Here is a 4,466-nt window from a genome sequence, read left to right as displayed (position 1 = left end):
CTGCAAAGTGAAAAAGACTGCTCTGTGCGCATTCGCGCCAAAACGTTTACAAGTAAGTCAAAGATTATGACAGTCTCACAGAAATGAATATACACAAGAACCATATCATTGTCATATATCGATACATCGGAGTACCTATACATTAATAAAACCAAATGTGAATATTGTCACAAAAATATGTCTGTTACTATTACTAGTATCGAGAACTGGGGTTCGAGTGCCGTAATGGTCACGTAAATAAAGAACCATTTCAAGCGGGCGATGCAGAACACACGTACTGCAGCCTGGAGTGGGCCGCTACGGCACGCCGAACAGTGAAATAAACTAATGTGAACTAAACTCCGCCGGAACAGGCCTTGAAGGCCCAATGGTACCGACCGGTCGCCGTGTCATTCTCGGCCTAGAGGCGTCAGTAGGTGCGGACGGAGTGGCATGTGTTCAGCACACCACTCTCCCGATCCTATGTCAGTTTAAGAGACCGGAGCCGCTACTTTTCAATCAAGAAGCTCCTCAGATTGCCTCACAAGGGCTGAGTGCAGCCCGCTTGCCAACAGCACTCGGCAGACTAGATGGTCACCCATCCAAGTGCTAGCCCAGCCCGACAGAGCTTAACTTCGGTGATATGACGGGAACCGGTGTTACCACAGCGGCAAGGCCGTTGGCTGAACAGTGAAATGTCCCTCAATATTAGTGAGTTAGTTAAAAATCCTTATTATTCAGGTAAATTAGTTTCTGTCGATTTATTTTAAGTCGGTTGTTCTTTTAGCCCCTTCTGTATTCACCATCCTTCCATTTTCTACGTCAGGTATCGTTATTTAAAGTTTCACGAAGACCCAAATTTAAAATAACGATATAATACATAATTTCAGTAGTATTCACAACTTCACGATCACGGTTTCTTCAGAAACACTTCAAGTTTACTGATGTAATAGCCCAGCGAACACAATCTTACCAAGTACTCAAAACCCTGACTTTATCTTGGAACTCTTCCATTTCGTCCGTGTTTGCATACAAAAACAACGATATGGGAATTGTGAGTCCGCCTTGATACATAACGCTTTTGTTATTTATTGACTAGTTTCAGCGACAAATGTCGTCATCATGAGTTGGTTATTTAAACCTAAAACATGTAAAAAATAGCATATTTATAAAACACAGTAAAACATTATTACGTTTATAATGTTTGCTCTTTAAATATTGATTTTTTTTCTTTTACAATGTAGGTTTAAGACTGTTGTCTCTGATTGCGCCATATCTTCTGTGTTTCTCTGTTGCCGTTTTTCTCGGCATACGTCATATGATTTGCAACTATGTGAGCAGCAGTTAGTACGCAAATACAAAAATGTGATCTTGTCAGTGCTATTCAATTTGGTATTGCGTTAGTGTTGTGGATACAGGTTTGGTGTGTTCTAGCCTGTTACTTAGTTTCTAGTGCACTCACGTTCGTTGGACCGCATGCAGCTAATTTTATACACCGAAAAACGTAACTTTCGCACTTAGTTCATAGTCAAAAACATTATGCCATACTGCTGTTCGAATTCGTCGTGAGAAATGTATCGCATGTTGCCAGAAGGCTATGAGTTCTGACGACCTCTGTTGCTCGTTTATATCTCTGTGAGTGATGGGGGAGTGGTTCTCTTGCGAGCGAGTGCTTTCTGTTTCGTGTCCTGCGTCATTTCTCTCACAGCGGTAAAGAGAGTGTTGTTGCAAAGTGTTGAATTTTCGTTCATAACGTTTTTCCCTTCCACTGTAGCCTTTTGTATGTAACAATTTTCTTTTTTGTTAGTTTTCAGTGTAAACTGTTGCTGCATTTCAGAATCACTTTCGGCATTAGTGCGGTTATGGTTTTTGTTCATTGGGCGTTCTGCGAAAGTGGAATCAGTGCTGCCACTCTTTAGAGCTCTCATGTGCTCTGTTTACCTCGTTCGGAAATTTCTGCTAGTTTGTCCTGTGTATTGAGCCACACAGGAGTTACACGTGAGTTGGTACATTCCAGCACTGCAGAATTTCTCTGAGTTCTTTTGTCTGATCTTAGCCTTTTTTGAACTGTGTTGTTTGTTTCGAATGTTACTGGAATGCTTTTTCAAGATGTTTCTAGTTCTACGTATGTGATACTTTACTATTGTATGTTAGTGTGTACCATCTGTTTCTTTTTCCTGATGTGGTGTAGTCTGCTGTTTTGTCTGTGTTTTCTACCTCTGGGTTTTCAGACCCTTTGGTTGTGCTCTTGAGTGCATAACCAATATTTTTATTTTTCACTTTTACCTTGCTTTTGAGTTTGTTCATGGTATCTGCTTTGTAGTCGTTTTCGGCAGCAATTGGTTCGATTATATTTATTTCCTGTGTGAATTTTTCTGGTTTAAGAGGTGCTCTGTTTATCCTGTGGAGCATGTGTGTTAAACTGGCATATTTATGCACTGTCGGGTGGTTGGATGAGCTATGGATAGCAGTCCTTTTGAATGTGGGTTCTCTGTACAGGGAAAATTCAGGTTGGTTGTTGTTTCTTGTAATTGTAAGATACAAGAAATTAAGTTTCTTGTCTTTTTTTTCTGTTTCCACTATGAATTGGATTTGTTGGTGTACTGTGCTGATCTTACTGTGTAGCTCTTCTATCCTATTTTGTGTTTCACCTACGAGACAGATTGTGTCATCCACATATCGGTACCAGTAAATTATTTTGTACCCTTCTCGTTTTACAATGTTATTGAATACTGTGTTCTCTATATGATCCAAGAAAATGATGGCTAAGGTTCCACTGATGGGGGACCGGATGGGTAGCCCCTCTTGTTGCAAATAGAAGTTGTTGTTGAAAGTGAAGTAGTTTTGTTCTGTGATTAGCCTAAGAATGGATGAGATTTCATTTATTTCTATGTGAGGGAATTTCTTGAATTTTAGCTGTTTGCTCTATAATGTTTACAGTTTCTTCTGTGGGTATGTGTGTGTACATGACTACAATGTCAAGAGACACCAGTTTTGCTGTTGGGAGGGGGGGGAGGGGGGATGCTGATGTTCTTAATTTTCTCTATTAAGTCTCCTTCGTTTTTGAGGCTTCTGTTGTTTTTGTATGTGTATGTTTTCTGTAGGAATGTGTGCATGTGTCTCCCTAGTAAGTAAGATGGGGCTTTTCTGATGCTCACTATTGGCCTTGTTAAGAGAAGAGCTTTAGGATTCCTTTATGTTGTTATTCTTTTTGTCTCGTTCTGTGCGTGGATGTGTGTGATGCTTTTTAAGAGAGTCTTTAGGTTCCTTTGGTATCTTTGTGTTGGATCACTCGTTTGATTGGTTATTTTATTCCCCTCCAGAAATTCTTCTACTTTAAAATATGTGGGAGCAAACTGCTGAGGTCATCGGTCCCTAGGCCTACACACTACTTAATCTAACTTAAACTAACTTACGCTATGGACAAAACACACACCCATGCCCGAGGGAGAACTCGAACCTCCGACGGGGGCAGCCACACGGACCATGATAAGGCTACACCGAGCGGCAATTCTATTTTGTGTATTCTGCCTCTGTTATTAAGAGTAGAAGCTCCCTTTGTCCGCCTTGGAAATGAGTGCATTATGTTGTTTTAATTTTCTGTGTTTTCCCATCAGATGTTTTTGTATTTGCGCTTATGGATGGTTTGTTCTTTCTGATGATTTGTTTCATTTCCTATGTCACTATTTCCCCGGCAACTAAGAACAGAGAAAAATCGTTACATACAAAAGGCTACAGTGGAAGGAAAAACGTAAAAGACGAAAACACTTTGCAACAACACACTCTTTACCGCTCTGACAGAACTGAAGCAGGACACTGAACAGAAAGCACACACACGCAAGAGAACCACACACCAGAGATCTGAATAAGTAAAAGAAATCGTTAGAACTACCGCTGCAACTTTCATAGCCTTCTCGAAAATGTTCAAAATGTTCAAATGTGTGTGAATTCCTAAGGGACCAAACTGCCTTCGTCATCGGTCCCAAGACTTAAACACTACTTAAACTAACCTGTGCTAAGAACAACACACGCATCCATGTCCGAGGGAGGACTCGAACCTCCTGCGGGAGGGGCCGCGCAGTATTTGCCTTCTCGCAACATGCGACACATTTCTCGCGACAGACGCAAACAACAAGATGGCATAATGTTTTGGAGTACGAACAGGGTGAGAAAGTTATGTTTTTCTGTATATAAAAGTAGCTGCAAGCCGTGCAACGAAGGTGAGTAGCCACAACACTCTCGTAATCCCTGTTCTGTAACTCTGACATTCGTATGTTCACGTTTTTGTATTTGTTTGTAACAGCCGCTCACTCAGTTCCATATGACGTGATGTATAACAAGAAAAAGGGGAACAAAAAATGGTTCAAATGGCTCTGAGCACTATGGAACTTAACTTCTAAGGTCATCAGTCCCCTAGAACTTAGAACTACTTAAACCTAACTAACATAAGGACATCACACACATCCATGCCCGAAGCAGGATTCGAA

The 4,466-nt window shown here is 40.9% G+C and overlaps 1 pseudogene; it reads right to left on the bottom strand.

Annotated features, from left to right (window-relative positions):
• Positions 1–545: 545 nt before the first annotated feature.
• Positions 546–663, bottom strand: LOC126425399 (5S ribosomal RNA; annotated as a pseudogene).
• Positions 664–4,466: the final 3,803 nt, after the last annotated feature.

The sequence above is a fragment of the Schistocerca serialis genome, chromosome 10, assembly GCF_023864345.2.
Source record: "Schistocerca serialis cubense isolate TAMUIC-IGC-003099 chromosome 10, iqSchSeri2.2, whole genome shotgun sequence".
NCBI lineage: Eukaryota > Metazoa > Arthropoda > Insecta > Orthoptera > Acrididae > Schistocerca > Schistocerca serialis.
Note: the sequence above shows the minus strand (reverse complement) of the source record. Positions and strands in the feature narration are given on the sequence as shown.